The sequence below is a fragment of the Rhinopithecus bieti genome, unplaced genomic scaffold (assembly GCF_001698545.2).
Source record: "Rhinopithecus bieti isolate Rb0 unplaced genomic scaffold, ASM169854v2 scaffold_31076, whole genome shotgun sequence".
NCBI classification, from domain to species: domain Eukaryota; kingdom Metazoa; phylum Chordata; class Mammalia; order Primates; family Cercopithecidae; genus Rhinopithecus; species Rhinopithecus bieti.
Window position 1 is genome coordinate 119,697 of NW_016813414.1, and position 9,907 is coordinate 129,603.

At 36.4% G+C, this 9,907-nt stretch overlaps 1 protein-coding gene across 5 annotated transcripts in view; it reads left to right on the plus strand.

Annotated features, from left to right (window-relative positions):
- FAM13A (family with sequence similarity 13 member A) overlaps positions 1-9,907 on the plus strand; it is a 220,791-nt gene that overhangs the window by 119,416 nt on the left and 91,468 nt on the right. The gene's annotated exons all lie outside the window — the stretch shown is intronic.

The window sequence follows — 9,907 nt, forward strand, 5'->3', positions numbered from 1 at the left end:
TATTTTATTCTGCTATGTATTTTTTGAGTGGTATCAAGCCATATAACTTTGCCAGTACTTGGCATCTTTTAGTAACATGCTGCAAACTGTGTAGAGTCCATTGTACATATGGTTCCTCCCTAAGAACAGAAAAAATTAAATATTATACTGCTCTTTTACTGACATTTTGCCCAATTTAGCTTTTTCACTTGATTTTTGTATTTAGTTATATTATCTGAATGGAAATGAATATAAGAAAATATCTTTGAAATCTGAAGAAAAACAGACTGAGAAGTATAGTGAGTGAGTTTATAATAAAAACTGAATCAGCTTCTTAGCAGTGTCTCTGCTAAGGCTATTTTAAAGGATGTTGATAGGCTGAAGACATTTTTAAAATGCATCACAATATTCTTCTCTTCTGGAGTTCAGATTTAGGCAAGGATTTTCCATCAATAAGTACATCATCATATGTGAGAATAAATATTAAGGATAACATTTCCCCTTCAATAATTCCAGACAGATTTATTACACAAACAGCATTTTTTAAAACTGCTTGGTAAGAATGATTGAGCACAAGACTGTTTTTGTTCCTACATGATTATAATACAGATTGTGGGGCTGGGGGGAGCGAAGGAGTTATACTTTTTGCAGAGAAAGGTAAATTTAAACAAAGGGACTTATAAAAAAGAACACTGTTGGTGAACTAAGAAGTGAAGAATGTAGGCATGGAGAGGGCCTCAGGGCTGCCCAAGGTCACATTTTAGGATTTTAAAAATTACTTTTGCTAATCATATTGTCCCATTTCAACTTCAACTGCTTTACATGCAGTGGCATTTCATTCCATAGAAATGTTTCATTTAGGAAAACTATGGAAGGTTTTATTAGTAAAGAAAAAAAAAAATTTAAAATCAAATAGTAAATGCGGTTTATTTGAGGATTGAAAAAAACTAGACAAAACTAACTTCATTTTAAAACCATGCCACAAATATTTCAGTGAATGTTTTGTTTTAGCAATGAAAAATAAGGTTTAAAACACTGTTTATTTGTAAAATGGTTTCTACAGATACTTACAGGGAGATAAAACAGTATAGTCATTTTTCCTTCACTGTACTAACAAGGACACCGTCATGGGAACCTCATGGGGGTGTCCAAAGAGTTCCTTTTGTAAAAATTAATAATCCAAGGGAGCAGAAAGTGGTTTACAAATATATCTAAAATTTTTCTAAATGAACTCAGTGAAAATGTCCACATGCTTAAAGCTTGTAAGAGACTACAACACTTTGTGGAGTCTTGATTTGGTTTCCAGCTTTAGAGTTGGAGACATTTTTCCCTTCATAATGACATCAGTTCTTAAGGGTTTTAAGTGAATAGTATTCTAGATAAGAATATTGGCTAGTACTGAACTCTGTGATAGCCACTTGATGCTATAAAACTGTTAAGAAGAAAGTAGATCTTTATACTGTGAAAACATTGTTTAGGCAGTCAAAACGATTAAAGCTAAAATAAAACCATCATTATTTCCTGGAAATTATTTTATATTTTTAATCATGATTAATGAACCTAGTAGGAATAAATGGAGGAATAATTTGAATTTGCGTTCAAGAATGTTGAGTTGCTACTTTTGTTTCTTTGCATTACCATTCTGAAGAGCGCTGCTACATGCATTCACTGCCGCAATGTTTACCCAGCTCTTAGAGTTTAATTTGACTGATTTCCCTGCAATCTTTACTGCCAGCCTGTACCTACCTTTGATTATAAACCTCCTGAAGGTAAGGACCAGGTTTGTGCAGTTGTCTTTCTTAAGCGTGCCTTGTGAATGTAAGCATTTATGTAGAAAACTTTCCCGCCCTTACGTGTAATTGTTTCTTCAAATCCCAGTTTGATATCTTTGGCTATTGATTTTTGTGACTCTCGTGGTAATGATGACTATTGCTGACCCTCCCCACCGTTATGGGCCTGAAGCAGGAAGGTTCCAGAGCCTTAATAGTATTCTTAGAATGAGTGCTTTGTTGCATTCTGTTTAAGAGCACCAAGGAATAGAAACTACATTGAAACTGGATGAGTAAAAGAGTAGCTTTAAATAGCAGCTAAAGAAATTCATGCTCACTATTTGTATTTAGCAGAGAGTTCAATGCTTCTCATACTTTGAGTACATGAGAATTACCTAAGGAACTTATTTTTAAAATCAAATCCTTCCCGTTGCCCTCTTTCCCTAGACTCACTGCGTCCAAATCTGGAGGTAGCAGGGAGAGTATCTGCGTTTTAACAAGCTTCCTAAATCTGATGCAGATGGTCCACCCATAGAGAAACACTGATCTAAATTCTAGTTAATGATTATAGTGCGTGTAAAGCTAGTGACAGCTGGCATATATAGGAATCTAGCATTATACTACTCAACATCTCCAAATAGCATATTTAATGTCGGACTTTATGTGAGGATTTTTTCATAATTGATGCTTTCATTTCCTAAATTGTCAGTTTTACTTATTAAAACAAAACATACTAGAGTGTTGTTTAATATTTTCTCTGTGATTGAACACTGCTCTGTACTTCCAGTGCTCCTAAGGTAATTAGGGCACAGCTTTCCTTCAAAGAGGTCACATACCAGTTAGGATGCAGACACATTACCAGACAATTACAGTACCATGTAGTGAATTCAGTAATACACAGTATGATTAGCATAGTAATAATAGAGATGTGCCTAGATGGATAATATTATCCTGTGTATTATTTAACCCCGTGTAAGTGTATGATCTTATTAGGGGCATGTTTGTCCCCTAATGTCTACTTACAATTTTCATAAATGCCTCTTTAGCCTTTCTTAGCATATTGTGAGAGTGTGTAGAAGATACGTTGTTACTGCTAATCTGTAGCCAAGATGAGAATAACAGATAAGGTCAAAAACTAAAAATGAGATAAAATGTGTCTTGCTATCTGTTTATTACGGAATGTTATTGGTAGAGTTTCCAGGATGGAGCTGGCTGTTTAGAAACTCATGATCTTTAGAAAAAAACATGGCAGAGGCTGAATGTTTAAATTACGACCTTCTGTAAAGTCCTTAGTTCTTAATGATTCACTACAAATGGCTTAAAGACAGGATCTTATTAATTATCTCTGTTGAGATAATTAAACAGTCCCAGTTATTTTTTTAAAAATTAAAATATTTACAAACTACCTATAGCTAATAATAAAACTCGACATAGTGTATCAACTTATATGGATATTCTTGCCATCTGAAAAAGTTCCTTGAGAAAAATAAAATAATAGCAGAAATAAAGGGAGAAACTATATTAAACTAAGAATTGAAATATAAGTTTTCTCAGGTTACTAAATTTACCTTCTGTCACTAATGAGATAATATGTTTTGTCAGATCTCAGGCTTAGTTTGTACCACAGGCTCTTTGTACAATTCTCATTTCATTGAGTTTCCTTCCCCTTAGATACTGTGGGTCTGTAGGTAAGGATCTCTATTTTATGTAGAGAAAGACTCAAGCAGGCTAAGATACAAAGTTTTAACTCAGAGTCATATCTAAGACAAAATTCTCAACTTTCATAGCAGTATTTTAATTTGCTAGACTAACTTTCCAGTAAATGACCTTAATTTATATCCACAAGGATAATGATGGCAGATGAAGTTATGAACCTGTGAGTGCTAATGATTGATGTAGATTCTTTGACTTCAGTGCATTGACATCTGCTTTCATGTGTTGACATCCTGTTCTTTCCTGGGTTTCTTTACCAAAGTGAGAAGCTGAAATCAATCGTGTCTATGTAATTATTTTTCTTCATGTAGCAAATAATGATATCAAGTGTGTATTATCGAATATTTGTTTGATGATGGGTGGAGCACATCGTAATTCCAAATTGCAGTGACTCTTCTTCAAAACAGACTTAAAGGAAGAGGATTAATAAACATGTATTAGTAGCCCAACATGTAAAAGTTTCACTGAAGCTTCTTATCAGTAGAATTCATCAACTCTTCCTAAGCATTGGTCTTTAGAATACCCTTTTGCTAACGTAAACATCAGTAACATGGGGATGATATGGGAGTCCACCAGGGAAGAACCCAGGTAGTGTTGGGCCAGCTTGTGAGTTTCTTTGTGGTGTTAGAGAGCCCTCTACTGCTTGTGGAGATGACACCTTTCAGTTAATTTATCTAGAAGTCTCTGTTTTTCCTAACTTGTTGGCACTCTGGTAGCACTCCTGGCTCTGCCCCCTCCCTCAACTAACACAGTCTAGGAGGGAGTTAAAAGCTGCCTCACTTCAAATCTGGGCCAATGCCTATGGGTTGTGTGTCTGAATTTATTCTTCATCACTGTCATTCAGAACAAATAAGATCTCTCTAGGCGCTGTTCTCACATGATGGTTGATTTACCCATGGAGCCCAAATACTTGCTAATTACTCCAAATAAAGAAGATAACATGAACTTAGGTGAGGATATTTTCAAATTTTGAGATCATCCTGTTTAAACCACTGAAAAAGTAAAGATGTTAGCTATTCAGTACAAACCAGTGGTAAACTTGCCATCAGAAAACATATACAGACACGGACAACTAAGTTAGTTGGCCATATATGAATTTGAGCAGGTCATTTTCATTGTCTATAAGAGATGGTACCACTCAAGGTACTTATTTTATGAGGGAAAGTTTGGAGTTAAAGAATGTGATAGGACCAGGCACAGTGGCTCATGCCTGTAATACCAGCACTCTGGAAGGCCAAGTCTGGGGAATCACTGGAGGTCAGCAGTTTGAGACCAGCCTGGCTAACATGGTGAAATCTGTTTCTACCAAAAATACAAAAGGAAAAACAAACAAACAAAAACTATCTGGGTGTGCTGGCATGCTCTTGTAATCCCAGCTACTTGGGAGGCTGAGGCACAAGAATCACCTGAACCCTGGAGTTAGAGGTTGCAGTGAGCTGAGTTCACGCCACTGCACTCCAGTCTGGGCAACAGAGGAAGACTCTGTCTCAAAAAAAACCAAAAAGTGATAGTTTTGGTTTTGTGGGTTTGTTTTGTTTTGTTAATGATGAAACTACTCAGATGTAAAGGGCATGTTGCTTTTCTTTTAGTTTGTCTTCTTATGCTTGCAATGCACTTTCAATTCCATCAGTGCAAGAGTGCTTAGCACAGTTTAGGTAGTGCTGTATCATTGTATTGCATTTCATCACATCAATATTGGAAGATGACCTCTAGAATTGTTTGCTGGAAGTACTGTTGAAAATAGAATTGAACTGGCCGGGTGCGGTGGCTCAAGCCTGTAATCCCAGCACTTTGGGAGGCCGAGACGGGCGGATCACGAGGTCAGGAGATCGAGACCATCCTGGCTAACACGGTGAAACCCCGTCTCTACTAAAATACAAAAAAAACTAGCCGGGCGAGGTGGCGGGCGCCTGTAGTCCCAGCTACTCAGGAGGCTGAGGCAGGAGAATGGTGTGAACCCGGGAGGCAGAGCTTGTAGTGAGCCGAGATCCAGCCACTGCACTCCAGCCTGGGTGACAGAGCGAGACTCTGTCTCAAAAAAAAAAAAAAAAAAAAGAATTGAACCAAATTTCTTGAAACTCTCAAAGGTTTCACCCTATTTTTCCTATGAAACTTACATTTGTCTGTAATGTTCAGAATGGATTCCCAATGGAATAGTATGTTCTGTTTTAAACCTTTTTAATGCACTATTTATTCTTACCATGAGAAGAACTAGAAATAACTTTCTTTTTTGGAGACAGAGTCTTGCTCTGTCGCCCAGGTTGGAGTGCAGTAGTACGATCTTGGCTCACTGCAACCTCCGCCTCTTGGGTTCAAGCAATTCCCCTGCCTCATCTTCCTGAGTAGCTGAGGCTACAGGCATGCACCACCATGCCCAGCTAATTTTTGTATTGTTAGTAGAGACAAGGTTTCACCATGTTGGCCAGGCTGGTCTCGAACTCCTGACCTCAAGTGGTCTACCCGCCTCAGCCTCCCAAAATGCTGGGATAACAGGCATGAACCACCATGCTTGGCCATAGAAATCACTTTTTAACAGCTTTATTGAGATATAATTCACATACCATACAGTTCACACATTTAAAATATGCAATTCAGTGGTTTTGAGTATATTCAGAGTTGTACAGTTTGCATGTAATCATATCATAGGTAATCTTTTGTGACTAGTTTCTTTCCCTTGGTATAATGCTTTCAAGATTCATCCATGTTGTGGCATGTATCAATACTTCATTTTTTTTATGACTGAATAATATTATGATATATGGATGTAGCAAATTTTGTTTATCCATTCATTAGTTGATGGACATTTGGGTTATTTCCACCCTTTGGCTGTTATGAATAATGCTGCTATTAACATATGCAAAAGTAACTTTTGAGAATTATGAAAATATAGACTCTATTTTAGAGCCAAACGGATCCCTAGAGATAACCTAAATCATAGCTTCCATTTTCCAGATGATTGAACTCAAACATAGGGAAATAAAATGACTTGCTCAGTCACATATACAGAAACAAATGGAAAACACTCTACACACACGTCTAAAGAATAGCCATTTGTACATGAAGTTCATGATCATGGCATGTATTTGGGGTTAATAGTGGAGTTTTCCCCCATTAGAAGCTTAGTAAAGAGAAAAGTCTTGTCATTCAAAAGAGAAAAACTAGCTAACTGGCAGAGGAAACTCAACTCCTGACCTTGCTCCCGTTAGCAATGAGCTCTAATATATAGACACTTACTGCACTAGAGATTAAAAATGACTCTGGACAGGGCAGCTTAAGTTGTTTTTATGTTAGGCACGTAGCAGGTACTCAGTAAACACTTGTTGAATTGGAGACTACAAAGAAATTTAATGGAAGCATATCAGAACACTATTGTCCACAGAATTCTAAAGCTTTCCATATAAATTTCTAGGAATATTCTTATACTAAAAAAATTGCAAGTAATTTACTCACCCTTAGTTATTATATAAGCATTCCTATAGTGCAAAGAAAAAACAATTTGGAATGCTACTTCTGTTTACATTGCAGAGTATTTGATATTTACCCTGAGAAAGAGGAAATAGTTTTTAGTTTATTTCCTAGAGTTACTGTATTCATTAATGCAGTTTAAGGAAAATGAAGCTCCTATTTTACATGTACATTAAAATAGGAAGGTTTCCTCTTCTGCTTCTTTTTTCTTATATAGTGATAGGATAAAAGACTATTTTGTAATTATCTGGAATATAATTCTAACCTTGGTTTTTTTAAAGACTAAAGATTTATTTCAAAAAAGTTGAATTTAACCTTTGTTTTTTTTTTTTTTTTTTGTTTTTTTTTTTAGAAAAGAACTGGATTCTTCTAATCTATACAGATAACACCATTACTATTTTGTATTTGGGAAATGTTTTTGTCATAGACAGCCGTGACGCAGTTTATACGCTGGAGATAAACATACTTCTGTCAATGGAAAATGTTAAGAGCAATGTTACATTCAGTCTTTTTTAATTTTTCTAAGTAGATGTAGTTCAAAATTGAATTTCTAATAAATATTTTAAAGTTTTCAGATTATAATAAACATTTTCAGGTCATACAATATCAGCTGATAGGGATACACTGAAGGAAATTATGACAAGCCCATTTCTACACATAAAAATGGCAGATGAACTTTGTTTTGACCAAGTACACATGAGTACACTTTAAAAATTGTAAATTAATCTTTTGACCTATGTCCTTTTCTTGCAAAGAAATTTGTATATATCTATATTTCTAAATTTAAAATCCCTTTCAAATTTTAAGCCATCATTTTAAGATAAGCTGTAAAATAAATTTGACTTCTGATATCAGGTACAGACTTACAGTATTGTTGCTAAACAAATACCGGACTCCAGAACCAAAGTATAGTACATTATAACCCCTATGCAAATTATCCCAAAGCCAGATATGAAAATTGATTTTAGTTTTTGCACGAGAAAAGGCATGTTAATGGGAAATAGTAGGGCTGGGGTGGTAAAAACAAGATAGGGAGAAGCCTCGGAAGTTGCTCTTTAAAATTAGGGTGCCTAAGTAACAAAGTGAAAATAATGAGGTGGGGGTGTGGTTTAAGATGTATGTTTTATAATATCTTTAAAGACCAAGCTCAGGAAAACATGGTATCTTCTCAGTCAAATCTAAGAATAAAACTCAGGGAAGCTGGCTGCGGTGGCTCACACCTGTAATCCCAGTGCTTTAGTAGGCAGAGGCAGGAGGATCGCTGGAAGCCGGGAGTTGGAGACCAGCCTGGGCAACATAGTAAGACTCTGTCTATACAAATTTTTTTTTAAAAAAGTATCTGTGCATGGTGGCATATGCCTGTAGTCCTACCTATAAGCTGAGGTAGGAGGGTTACTGTAGCCCAGGAGTTTGAGGCTACAGTGAGTTATGATCATGCCACTGTACTCCAGCCTGGATGACAGATTAAGACCCTGTCACCCTCCCCACCAAAAAAAGACTTCAGAAGACTCGAACTTACTAGAAATAAAAATAAAGAATTGAACTGCTTTACTCAGATCATTATATTAAAGGAATGGAACTGAAAGGCTAGAGAAAAAATTAAGCGTTTAGAAAAAAACAATAAATATCAGTATTTTGCAGTCAGCAAAATGATTATAAAGAGAAACTAATTTCGCTGTCTAGGTTCAAATAACTCTTGAAACTAAAGTTAGAAATTAAATGCTGGCCTGAGTAGACCATTGATACACTGTGTTTTACTTTTATAAGTGACTTTCCTTTATTTTCAACTCCTTGATTTAATAGAAACCCAAGAGCCTGCCTGTTTCTCCAGTGTCAGCTTTCTGGCAGGTCACTGCTGCACCCCCGGTGCTGAACTCCCTCGATTGCCACACTTGCCGAGTTATTAATTCTCCCATGCTTTCAAAGCACATTCTCTCTCTCTCTCTCTCTCTCTCTCTCTCTCTCTCTCTCAGAGTTCTTCTCCTGTCCATTATCTTTCTCCCAAAAATACCTACGTGACCCTCAAAATTCACTCCTTATGTGGCTTATCTAACTGAACCTCAGCTAATCTGCCAGACTGCATAGTGCTTCAGAGTGGAAAGGCTGGAGCTCTGACTTCAGACTTGGATTGGAACCTCAGCCGTGACTGCCTCTATGGCCTTCAGCCTGTTAATTAACCTTTCTAAAACTTGTTCTTCTTATCTGAAAAATCTGGTTAGTAATTCCTTCCTCCATGATGTCTTTGAGGATCGAATGAGATAATGCACGTAAACTCTTAGCACAAAGCCTGGCTTTTTATGGTGAGCTCTCAATCAATGGTAGTTATGTATGCCTTTTTTAATAATAATCAAATTTCAAGTTTCCATTTCTCTGCTATCTTGTAAATTCCGTGAAGGGTGGGATTGTGTTTTCTTAGCCTGTGTATCTCTAGCACCTACCATGGATTCTAATAAGTAGTGTACACTCAGAAAATGTTTCCTGTATGAGCACCTGCCCATGGTTGTAGAAGCACCCAAAGCCCAGGTGTAGGTTGACATCAAACCTTCATTCACTTTCCATTTGCTGCTCATCATCCTAAAAAGCAGCGGAAGGTCAAGATGATGTCAGAAACAAGCCTTCACCCATTTTTCTGGCACAGTCCTCCTCTGGCTGAGGTGAGGGGTGTTCAGGAGAGGATGACAGGATAATTTGCGTGCCTCCTGCACATCTTTGTCTCAAGAATTCCACATTCACAGTTAACAGTTTGGGAAATTATATATCTGTTAAATAAAAACTGTATTAACAAACCCTTAATAAATTTGCAATAAGGTAATAATTGAAAGAAGTTAGCAAAACAATTTTCTTTTCCTTCTTTCCTTCTGCAGGTATCCCTGTATTCTTTTGATTTTGTTTCAGTGACTAAAGATTTGAAAATACTTTATTTACTAATGTTACAAAAAATATTTTTTCATCAACTAATTTCATTCCCCAAAGAATGTGTT